This window comes from Piliocolobus tephrosceles, chromosome 15 (genome assembly GCF_002776525.5).
Source record: "Piliocolobus tephrosceles isolate RC106 chromosome 15, ASM277652v3, whole genome shotgun sequence".
Lineage (NCBI taxonomy): Eukaryota > Metazoa > Chordata > Mammalia > Primates > Cercopithecidae > Piliocolobus > Piliocolobus tephrosceles.
The window spans coordinates 38,661,756-38,675,006 of NC_045448.1; positions in this window are offsets into that span (position 1 = coordinate 38,661,756).

The window sequence follows — 13,251 nt, forward strand, 5'->3', positions numbered from 1 at the left end:
TGTGAATATGTCAGGCATGTCCCTTTCCTGCTCCCAAAATGCCAGCAACCAAGCATGTACCTAGCCCCACCCCATGCCCCCCCACCACCAAACCTAATCAATCCTCTGGAGAAACTGGATAGTCCCAGAAAAAAGGCCTTCAGGCTCTGACATTACAGGGTTCCGCAATAATAAAGCTGGTTCACCATATAATCATCCTACAGAAAAGCCCTTTAGGCAACACACACTGCCAATGCACCCAGAGTTTCCAAAGAGACTTTTTAGGAGGCACTCTTAAAAATAATAGCCAGCCAAGGATCCCAGACATTTCAAAAAAGTCTGCAACATGAAAGACAAATACCAAAACAAACAGAGAAAAATGGAATTCAGATGTTAGAAACCAGAGAGTTCTTGACCCTGCAAAGAGTAAAGTCAAGTTACAATCAATGTTTGTGAAGCTGTTTGATCAACAGAGTTAGTGCTGCTATGGCTACAGTCTCATATCGCCAAGGATAACATTCAACTACAAGTAATAGAAAACCAGACTACAATGGCTTAAACAAACAGCCATTTATTTTTGTGACATAACAAGAAGTTGGAGGTAGCAGCTGCAGGCATTCGTTCAATATCTCAATCATGGCAGAAATGGCACCTCTGTAATTTTCCACTCTTTTCTTCAGGGTCCAAGATAGCTGTTGCAGTTTCAGGAATCACATACATATTGTTCAAGGCCACAGAAGGAAAAAAGGAGGTAAAGATAGTACCAACTATATCTGTCTTTATTGTATCATCTTATTGGCCAGAAGCATGTCATGTGGCCCCCGATTTGGCTGGGAAAGTTCCTATCTATACCCAGAAATGCCATTGCTGCCCTAATAAAATTAGGATTATCTCAACAGGAAAGAAGAGGGAAATGGTCACTAAGCAGGTAACTAGCAGCGTCTATCACAGTCTTCAAAACAAATTGTAGTTCTCTGGAATTTATACTTTCATAAGATCATAAATGATTTTTAGGTGGCGATATAGAAGAAAGACCTGGAAAATGTTGATGAAACTAAAGTTAGAGATTCTGGTGTTTTATCTTTCAGATGACTAGAGTTTAGCCTTTTTATAGCTGACATCACTTAAATGTCTTTCCTGTAACAAAGACCAGGAAGAAGCCACAGTTCCACAAAAATATGAGGTTATAAAGACATGGAATTCAACCTAGATGCCCATCAATAGTAGACTGGTTAAAGAAAATGTGGTAATACACACCCTGGAATACCATGCAGCCATAAAAAGAATGAAATCATCTCTTTTACAGCAACATGGATGGAGCTGGAGGCCATTATCCTAAGCAAATTAATTCAGTAACAGAAAACCAAATACTGCATGTTTTCACTTATAAGTGGGAGTTAAACATTAAGTATACACGGACTTGGCCGGGCGCGGTGACTCAAGCCTGTAATCCCAGCACTTTGGGAGGCCCAGACGGGCGGATTACGAGGTCAGGAGATCGAGACCAGCCTGGCTAACACGGTGAAATCCCATCTCTACTAAAAAATACAAAAACTAGCCGGGCGAGGTGGCAGGCGCCTGTAGTCCCAGCTACTGGGAAGGCTGAGGCAGGAGAATGGCGTAAACCTGGGAGGCGGAGCTTGCATTTAGCTGAGATCCGGCCACTGCACTCCAGCCTGGGCGACAGAGCGAGACTCTGTCTCAAAAACAAACAAACAAACAAAAAAGTATACATGGACTCAAATAAAGGAACAACAGACACTGGAGCCTACTTGAGGGTAAAGAGTGGGAGGAGGGTGAAGATCAAAAAACTACCTGTTGAGTACTATGCTTATTACTTGGGTGAGAAAATAATTTGTACACCAAACCCCTGTGACACGCAATTTACCCATGTATAAAACCTGCACATGTACCCCGTGAAACTGGAATAAAAGTTGGGAGGGGAAAGAAGGGACGTATTTTAAAAGGAGAGAGAACTTAACTTTAGAAATTAACAAATAAATGTTCACAAAATTGAAAAAATATATATATGGCATTTCCATAACATTTTCCAGCCATATTTCCTACCTCTAATTTCAGTTTTGGGTTTCTACATACCTTCTTGTATATGGCAAATGTTGGCTCACCAATGGCATCAAGAACAGCACCACCACAATTGCTGTAAGAATTCTCATAGGTGAATATTTGCACTTAATATTGATGGTATGTTCCAACATAGCTATAAGAAGTATACTGTAGACTCAAATGAGAACATTACACATCACTATGTGCCAACAGTTCCCATACTCATGTCCAGTATAACCTTATTCCAGTTAGAATTCCAAATGCAGAGATCTTTGTTTTGCTTCTATTAACAGTGCCTGGAATATTGCTGGAATACAGTAGGGCTCAATGAGTATTTCTTTAATGAATGACTGAATCTCTTTGGTCATTTCCCTTTTCTCCTTACTTCCCTATTCCACCTCCCACTTCTCTTGCAGAAGAAAACCACAACATGTCTGACATGTGAGGGCCTTGACCACAAAAGATAGAATTGTCCCCTACTTCTCATTATATGCTATAGTATTTTCACACTGCGTAGCCAGCAAAACGGTTATTACCAATCACCTACAGATAGTTGAATGTCTAGAATTTTAAAATTACATCTAAAAGATTTGATGAAGAAAAATAATTTGCGGGCCGGGCGCAGTGGCTCAAGCCTGTAATCCCAGCACTTTGGGAGGCCGAGACGGGCGGATCATGAGGTCAGGAGATCGAGACCATCCTGGCTAACACAGTGAAACCCCGTCTCTACTAAAAAATACAAAAAACTAGCCGGGTGAGGTGGCGGGTGCCTGTAGTCCCAGCTACTCGGGAGGCTGAGGCAGGAGAATAGCGTAAACCCAGGAGGCGGAGTTTGTAGTGAGCTGAGATCCGGCCACTGCACTCAAGCCTGGGCCACAGAGTGAGACTCCGCCTCAAAAAAAAAAAAAGAAAAATAATTTGCATAGGCTTTACTGCTCCCACTATATATAAAAAGCATATTGTCATGGTTGTTTGTGGATTCTTCCTGACCTGTGCCACGGGCAAATTCTCCTGTGTTTTTTAGTGTATGGTTTTAAGGAGCAGGGAGTGAGGTGGTCAGGATAGGATGTGCTTGCAAGACCAAATACAATATAAGTTTGAAGCAGGACATTTTTAAGCAGACATTTTGATGTAGCCAGGTCAAAATGGCCCCGTATAAGTGTAAAATCACTGTTTTTTAAAAAAAGCACAAGTAATGGATGCAACAGACATTCTTGAACTTAGTTCACCTCCTATCAGCACTATCACTGAGGTACTACCTACAAATTTAATGAGGTTTTTTTTTTTTTTTTTTTTTTGACTGAGAATAATGGAATCTGTTTGGGGGGTGTGTGTGTGTATGTGTATTTTTTTCCCCCAACCAGACTCTAATGTATATAAGATCAAGGATAACGTAATCAGGAGGTCTACAGAAAGCAGACTGTCCATCCTCTAGCATAGAACAGTTTAAAAACACATTAAAAAACATTTCTCTGGCACAGTGGCTTACGCCCATAATCCCAGCACTTTGGGAGGCCGAGGCGGGTGGATTACCTGAGGTCAGGAGTTCAAGACCAGCCTGGCCAACATGGCAAAACCCTGTCTCTAGTAAAAATACAAAAATTAGCCAGGCATGGTGGTGAGCACCTGTAATCCCAGCTACTTGGGAGGCTGAGGCAGAGAAAATTGCTTAAAACCCAGGAGGTAGAGGTTGCACTGAGCTGAGACTGCACCACTGCACTCCAGCCTGGAAAATAGAGCAAGACTCTATCTCAAAAAAAAAAAAAAAAATTCTCTTTTTTCAGTACAAAAACCCAAGATCCTATAGCAATTCATTTTCCTATCACCCAAAGAGATTTCATCAAGCTTTACATTCTTTAATAATTTTATTAATAATGTTAATCATACTAATTATTATTTTACCATCAGAAAAAGTGGGCCACTAATTTCTCAGCCTGGAGGGATTCGAGAGAGGTCCTCAGCTCCACAGCCCCCGTCGCTTTGGTTCCTTCAGAGGCAGTTCATTGGTCATTTGGGTCAGCATGTGATTTACATGAGGCCTGATAAGCCAAGGAGGAGCGATCGTTGAATAGTCCATCAGGACTTGTCGCTATGGAGAAAAAGCCAGAAACAAATAGATGTCTACCACTTAACTGCTGTGGCCTGTGAGCACCAGAAGACAATGTGTGCCTCGCTGAGGGGGAGTAAAAGTCAAGGTGGAAAAGTGAATCTGAGATGAGAACCGGGTTCTAGATTCCAACTATTTGAAAACTGACCAGCCAATCAAAAGTCTCATAGCCTTGGCTTTTAAACAGTCTTCTGGATGATTCAGTCATGGGGACAGATACCCAGTGGCATCTTCAGGATGGCAGCTCAGTGATACTGGATTGCAGCATTCTGGGGCACTGAGGGGAGGGGCTTCAGATCCAGTTGGTATCCAGGATCTTTGCTGGTCTCTGCTGTGGAAGGACTAGTTTGGTCTTATTCCTGGATGATGACCCTTGAATGAAATGTTCGTTTCTCTCTGCCACTCATGGTATTCTGCTGCCCCCAATGATGGAGTTGATGGTTTTGTCCACTTGCATTTTCGTCCTGAAGTCTCTAAGTACGAGGCTTTTTGTCCAAGCACATACCTCTATTCAGGGTGTGCTGGTAAATGTTTAACTGGCTATCTCCAAATTACTTCTTGTCCTCGGGCCCCTAACTGCTCGGGGCTGTCTCTAGCATGCCTCTTCTAGGACTGTCTGTTACTCTGGTTGTGCCCCCCATGGACTCTACCTAATCTCCGAATACACCACATGTCAAGCATTTTGTCAAACAGCTTACATATATGAACTCACGCAATCCTTACAGCAACCCTGGCAAGTAGATACCAGAGGGTAGAGCGTCTCAAAGATCACACAGTGTTTCTTCTCTGGTCTCTAGGTAAATAGAGATGAGAGCTTAGGGTGGCCAGAAGCAGACAGGGACTCCAGAGAGCGGCACTGAGAAAACTGATGGTGGTGTCCCACACTCCCTTCCCCTTCAGCCCTCTTCTCATGCAAGACTGTGTTACTGGCCAAACCAGAAAGGAACTGGGGAACAGCCAGCCTTGTTGTCACCTCCTGGTCCCAGTCCTAGCCTCCACACCCCCATGTTGATCAGCCCCATTCACTTTTTTTTTTCTTTTTTTTTTTGAGATGGAGTCTCACTCTGTCGCCCAGGCTAGAGGGCAGTGGCGCGATCTCAGCTCACTGCAACCTCTGCCTCCCAGGTTCAAGCAATTCTCCTGCCTCAGCCTCCTGAGTAGTTGGGATTACAGGCATATGCCACCACACTCAGCTAATTTTTTGTATTTTTAGTACAGACAGAGTTTCACCATCTTGGCCAGGCTGGTCTTGAACTCCTGACCTCAGATGATCCACCTGCCTTGGCCTCCCAAAGTGCTAGGATTACAGGCATGAGCCATGGTGCCCTGCCCCCATTCACTTTTTTTTTTTTTTGAGACGGAGTCTCGCTCTGTCGCCCAGGCTGGGCACTTTTTCAATAAATATTTATTAATTGTCTTTTATGGACAAGGTACACACTAGGTATTCCAGGGAATGCAACCGTGAGTAAACCATGATTCTTATTTGTCTTCTGAGAGATTATAATCTAGAACAGATGAGATGTGCACACAAATTATGATTTTTAAAATTTGCTACTTTGTAAGTGTCAGAAGAGTTTTAGAGACAGTGAATCAAACCTCTTGTGTGGCCCTATCCCCCAAATGCTCGGTGAGCATCTCTCATAGCTCAAGAGCAGCTTGCATTTAGATTGGTGATTTGTCCTTTAAAGAAATATGCCAATCACCATTAAAGATATATGGACTGAACACGGAAAAATGAAAATGGTTTATTTGTTAAAGTAGTGGAATTACGGGTGATTTTTCCCCAGTGGTTTTGATTTACATTACCATTATATAATGGTGCTTGAGCTTTGTTATGTTTAAAAGAAAAAGTTGAAATTGTTGTCATCCACAACCCAGCTCCAGGGACTGATTCCCAAGTTAGCTTAGCTCACCTGTGAATTAATCTCCTGAGGAACTTAGAAAACTATTCTTATAGAGTTCCACAGAACACTGCCAGCTTTACATAGTCACAGCAACATATTTTTAAACCATTTGTGGATGTTTTCTATATCGTATGTAACATGAAATGGTTTTTAAATGGTGTTAAACCTTTGAAAAGTGATGTGCTTGTAAAACTGTCTTCTTAAGACCCACTGTGGTATTTTTGCCCTCCCCCGCCATCCTTTTGATGCTAGTGATAACAGTCCCACAAGGGCACACTGTCAGTTAACTAGATAGGAAGCTTCATTAGGCAAACAGGTGTCAGCAGTGGCAGAATCTACTAATTTATAAATGATTGTATTAGGGTTCCCTAGAGGGAGAGAACTAATACATATATATAAAGGGGCGTTTATTAAGGAGTATTGACTCACACAGTCACAAGGTGAGGTCCCACAATAGGCCGTCTGCAAGCTGAGGGGCAAGGAAGCCAGTCTGATTCCCAAAATCTCAAAAGTAGGGCAACCAACAGTGCAGCCTGCAGTCTGTGGTCGAAAGTCCAAGAGTCCCAAAGCTGAACAACTTGGAGTCTGATGTTTAAGGGCAGGAAGCATCCAGCACAGGAGAAAGACAGAGGCCAGAAGACTCAACTAGTCTAGTCTTTCCACATTCTTCTGCGTGCTTTTTATTACGGCCATGCTGCCAGCTGATTAGATTGTGCCCACCTAGGTTGAGGCTGGGTCTGTCTTTCTCAGCCCACTGACTCAGATGTTAACCCCCTTTGGCAACACCCTCACAGATACACCCAGGAACAATACTTTGCATCCTTCAATCCAATCAAGTTGACTCTCAATTTTAACCATCACAATGATCATTACCTGATTACTTGCATTTAACACCAATCTAAGCCAAGAGTCCTCTGATGAGAAATTGGGCTCTATAAATATGAGGAAAGATTTCTCTGAGCCCTTGGCAGCCGTTAAGCTACTCCCATTAACAGCCTCCCTCATACTCTGTATAGGATTTCCCACTCATAAAGAAGGGCATGGGGACTGCATCAGCCTTTAACAAGATATGATTCCTGAAACTGCAATGACCATCTTGGACCATGAGGAAACAAAAGAGAAAATCACAAAGGTGCCATTTCTGCCATAATTGGGATATTGAACCAATGCTTGCAGCTGCTACCTCCAACTTCTTGTTTTGTGACAATAATAAATGGTTATTTGTTTAAGCCATTATAATCTGGTGGTGGGTTACTTGCATCTAATCCTTAGTGATATGAGACTGTGGCCATGGCAGTGCTAACATTGCAGATCAAACAGCTTCACAAGCAGTGACTGTAACTCGACTTTACCCTTTCCAGGGTCAAGAACTCTCTGCCTTCTAACATCTGAATTCCATTTTTCTCTGTTTGTTTTGGTATGTGTCTTTCATGTTGCAGGTTTTCTTGAAATGTCGGAATCCTTGGCCAGTCAGTAGTTTTTAAGAGTGCCTCCTAAAAAGACTCTTTGGAAGCTCTGGGTGCATTGGCAAGGTGTGTTGCCTCAAGGGCTTTTCTGTAGGACAATTAGATGGTGAACCAGCTTTATTTTTGGGGGGACCCTGTAATGTCAGCAGTAGCCCCTCCAGAGAGATCCTTCCACCATTTCTCCTCATCAACTTCCCCTCCACTCTTCCCAACCCCAACTCCAGCCTCTCCAGTGATCTAAGACTTTCAGGAAATAACTTAGGGAAAATAGATCTTTATTTTAGAGGATGATATGGCCATATCTGAAGCTACGTGTCAAGTAATGTTATAGCAGTGCTCTATAATTCTTGGTGATATCACAGTATGCTGTACTCAGTGACAGCCTAACTGGAAAAAAAATTAAGTAGTAATAATGATATTTGACATATTGAGAACACACCATGTGCCAAGCAGTTCAAAGTTAAACACTTTATACATATTAACTCATTACCCAGCCAAGTATACACTCAGTATCCCATTGTACCAATGAGGAAAAGGAGGCCAGGAGGTTATGTAACTTGCCTAGAGTTACACAGCTAGTGAATGGATCGTTGGAATCAGGTTTTTTGTTGATGTTGTTGTTTTGTTTTTTGTTTGTTTGTTTGTTTTTGAGACGAAATCTCACTCTGTTGCCCAAGCTAGAGTGCAGTGGCGTAATCTCAGCTCACTGCAACTTCTACCTCCTGGGTTCAAGCTATTCTCCTGCCTCAGTCCCCTGAGTAGCTGGGACTACAGGCACCTGCCATCATGCCTGGCTAATTTTTGTATTTTTAGTAGAGACGGCATTTCACTATGTTGACCAGGCTGGTCTTGAACTCCTGACCTCATGATCCCCCTGCCTCGCCCTCCCAAAGTGTTGGAATTACAGGCATGAGCCACCGTGCCCAGCCTGGAATCAGGTTTTCTTACAGTGCAAGCAGGTATAAGCAAATTATGTTTGGCAGGACACACTTTAAAGTCAGACTTCAAAGAATTCTCACAAAGTTCCAAGGAACATGGCCTTACAATAAAAAATTATATAACACACAAAGAAACAAGCCACAATATGTGAGAGTCATCAGAAACAACAGCAAAATCAGCTTGCAAAAACTTTTTATATTGGATGATCAATTATAGATTTATTTTATAAATATATAGAATGTATTTAACATTGAAAGTATAAACAGGAGAATATAAAAACTGACAAAGCAGATCTGAACAATTAGAATAACTAAAAATTAAAAATTTTAATTGAAATAAAAAATCAAAGGGACTAGTTAGCATATTAAAAACATGAAAATTTAACAATAGGCTGTCATGACAAAAAAAAAAAAGAGAGAGAGAGAGAATCAGGGCAGGCACGGTGGCATATCCCTGTAATCCCAGCACTTTGGGAGGCCGAGGCAGGTGGATTGTTTGAGCCCAGGACTCCAAGACCAACCTGGCCAACACAGTGAGAACCCGTCTCTATCTTAAAAAGTAAAAAATATTTTAACTAAAAAAAAACATTAGTATACTAGAAGATAGAAGTCAAGAAGTTTCTCAGAATACAGGACAAAGAGAAAAAGAGTATCTTCAAAAACCCTCTAGCAGGTGGTACATTAAAATCATATCCATTAAAATCAGACATTTAAAAATGATGGCCACTATCATCACTTCTATCAAATATTGTACTAGGGGTCTAAGCAGCCCAATAAGATAAGAAAGAAAGAACTAGAAAAGTAGAAAGAAAACTGTGGTTATTTGAAAATGATAGAATCTGATGGAATAATCTCCAGATAAATTCTTAGAATAAGTAAGGTTCTTAGACCCAAAAATCAGTTCACAAATATCAACAGCATTTCTATAAAGTACAAGATATAATAACATTAGTTTTAAAAATACCATTAAAGGCCGGGCACGTTGGCTCAAGCCTGTAATCCCAGCACTTTGGGAGGCCGAGACGGGCAGATCACGAGGTCAGGAGATCGAGACCATCCTGGCTAACATGGTGAAACCCCATCTCTACTAAAAAATACAAAAAAATAGCCAGGCGAGGTGGCGGGCGCCTGTAGTCCCAGCTACTCGGGAGGCTGAGGCAGGAGAATGGCATAAACCCGGGAGGCAGAGCTTGCAGTGAGCTGAGATCTGGCCACCACACTCCAGCCTGGGCGACAGAGCGAGACTCCGTCTCAAAAAAAAAAGAAAAAAAAAAAATACCATTAAAATGGCAATGAAAACTATAAAGTGATTAGAAATAAATCCAGCAAGTTATTTTTGTAACAGCTATGTATAGAACAATATTGCATTTGTGTCCTATTGCTGCTGTAACACATGACCACAAACTTCGCATCTTAAAACAACCCAAGTTTATTATCTTACTGTTCTGGAGGTCAGTAGTAGGAGAGAGTTTTATGGGCCAAAATCAAGTGTTCATAGCCACATTCTTCCTGGAGGCTCTAGGAGAGAATCTTTTCATTGTCTTTCCCATGTGATACAGGCTGCCTGCATTTCTTGGCTAGTGGCCCCTTTCTCGATCTTCAAATTCAAACCCTGTTTCAGTCCTCACATCTTCTCTCTGACTTTGACCCTCTTGTCTCCCTCTTATAAAACCCTTGTGATTACATTGGGCCCATCTAGATAACTCAGATGTAATGTAACATATCACAGGCTCTGGGCATTAGGACATGGACATCTTGGCAGGTGGCATTATTCTGTCTACTGCAAATATAAATGGAAAGACATATGAGGTTTTTTATTTTTTTGGTTTTTTTTTTTAGGTGAGGTCTCACTCTTAGCCCAGGCTGGAGTGCAGCAGTGCAACCATGCCTCACTGCTGCCTCAATCTTCTGGGCTAAAGCAATCCTCTTGCCTCAGCCTCCCAAGTAGCTGGGACTACAGGCATACGCCATCATGCCCAGCTAATTTTGTATTTTGTGTAGAGACACGGTCTCACCATCTTTCCCAGGCTGGTCTCGAACTTCTGGCCTCAAGTAATCCTCCTGCCTCAGCCTCCAAAAGTGCTAGGATTGTAGGTGTGAATCACCACACCTAGCTAAGACATACCTTTTCCATAAACAGAACATCACAAAGATGTCTGTTCTCTCAGATTGATTTATAGATTCCATGCAATTCTGAATCATACGCCATTAAGTTTTTTTTTTTAATTAAACTTTACAAGTTTTTTCTAGCATTTATATGAAAGAACCAAGTGCCAAGTATAGGCAAGACACTCCTGAAGAACAGATGCCCTACTGGATATTAAGACTTAGTATGAAGCTATAATATTTAAGACTTAGTGGTATTGACCAGAGACAAATCCACCAGGAGAACAGACTCATGTAGAGACCTGATATATGATAGAACTATACTGCATCAGGTCATAGAAGCATGCATACACTATAATTGCATTGATACAAAAGTTGAAAATAGGAAATATCAAGCAATATATTATTTAGACACACACACATACACATACACATATATGTATGGTAATACTATAAAGAAAAGCAAGGCATAAAATTTACGACTGGTAACCCCAAGACTGGGAAGGTTGAGACTGGGGAGTTTTACATAGTGCTTTCCAAAGTACCGCTAATGTTTTACTTCTTAAGCTGAATGTGGGGTGTAGAGGTGTTAATTTTATTATTAGTCTTTTTTTTTTTTTTTTTTTTTGAGACAGAGTCTCACCATCACCCAGGCTGGAGTGCAGTGGTGCAATCTCAATCTCATCTTACTGCAACCTATGCCTCCCAGGTTCAAGTGATTCTCATGCCTCAGCCTCCAGAGTAGCTGGGATTACAGGTGTGCACCGCCATGCTTAGCTAATTTTTGTATTTTCAATAGAGACAAGGTTCCACCATATTAGCCAGGCTGGTCTCAAACTCCTGACCTCAAGCAATCCTCCCACCTCAGCCTCCCAAAGTGCTGGGATCACAGGTGTGAGCCACTGAGCCCAGCTTATTATTAGTCTTTAAATTGTGCAATATGTTATAGATACCCTTTTGTTTGAATACTATCTTCATATTTTTAATTTAAAAGGTAATCTGAGTTCATTTAAAAATTTTCTTTAAAACAAGTTAAAATGCATAAAACAATGTAAAGTTAAAGTATCAGTGTTGTATCCAGTTCATATAAACTAATCAGATAAACATTAAGACTATGTTACAAGGCCGGGCGCGGTGGCTCAAGCCTGTAATCCCAGCACTTTGGGAGGCCGAGACGGGCGGATCACGAGGTCAGGAGATCGAGACCATCCTGGCTAATACAGTGAAACCTCAGCTCTACTAAAAAATACAAAAAAACTAGCCAGGCGAGGTGGCGGGCGCCTGTAGTCCCAGTTACTCGGGAGGCTGAGGCAGGAGAATGGTGTAAACCCGGGAGACGGAGCTTGCAGTGAGCCGAGATCCGGCCACCGCACTCCAGCCTGGGCGACAGAGCGAGACTCTGTCTCAAAAAAAAAAAAAAGACTACGTTAGAAAATGGCAAAGAAGTCATTAATAAACAAATTCACACAAGAAGAAATCTAAATGGCAATTAAATATATGGAATTTTAAAAAGAAACTTCCATCAATCTAGTAGTTAAAAAATTAAATATTTAAATATTATCGCCTCTCTAATTCAAAGGGGGTTAAAAATATCATACTGGTTGTTGGTATGATACTGCTGATAGGCAAACACATCGATAAGAATTTGTGAAAAAACAATTTATCAATACCTGTCAAGGGTCCTAAAGTGTTTATGCCCTTTTGTTAAATAATGCAATTTCCCGAAATCTGTACTAGAGATAATTCTTATATATCAAGAAATATTGGGGGGCGGAGCAAGATGGCCGAATAGGAACAGCTTCAGTCTCCATCTCCCAGCGCCAGCGACACAGAAGACCGGCGATTTCTGCATTTTCAACTGAGGTACTGGGGTCATCTCACTCGGGAGTGCCGGACAATCGGTGCTGGTCAGCTGCTGCAGCCCCACGAGCGAGAGCTGAAGCAGGGCGAGGCAGGCATCGCCTCACCTGGGAAGCGCGAGGGGGAAGGGAGTCCCTTTTCCTAGCCAGGGGAACTGAGACACACAACACCTGGAAAATCGGGTAACTCCCACCCCAATACTGCGCTGTAACACCGGCACACCGGAGATTATATCCCACACCTGGCCGGGAGGGTCCCACGCCCACGGAGCCTCTCTCCTTGCTAACACAGCAGTCTGCGGCAATCTAACCGCAAGGCAGCAGCGAGGCTGGGGGAGGGGCGCCCGCCATCGCTGAGGCTTAAGTAGGTAAATAAAGCCGCTGGGAAGCTCGAACTGGGTGGAGCTCACAGCAGCTCAAGGAAACCTGCCTGTCTCTGTAGACTGCGCCTCTGGGGACAGGGCTCAGCTAAAGGAGCAGAAGCCTGTGAAACGCGAACGACTCTGTCTGACAGCTTTGAAGAGAGCAGTGGATCTCCCAACACGGAGGTTGAGATCTGAGAAGGGGCAGTCTGCCTGCTCAAGTGGGTCACTGACCCCTGAGTAGCCTAACTGGGAGACATCCCCCACTAGGGGCAGTCTGACACCCCACACCTCACAGGGTGGAGTACACCCCTGAGAGGAAGCTTCCAAAGCAAGAATCAGACAGGTGCACTCGCTGTTCAGCAATATTCTATCTTCTGCAACCTCTGCTGCTGATACCCAGGCAAACAGGGTCTGGAGTGGACCTCAAGCAATCTCCAACAGACCTATAGCTGAGGGTCCTGAC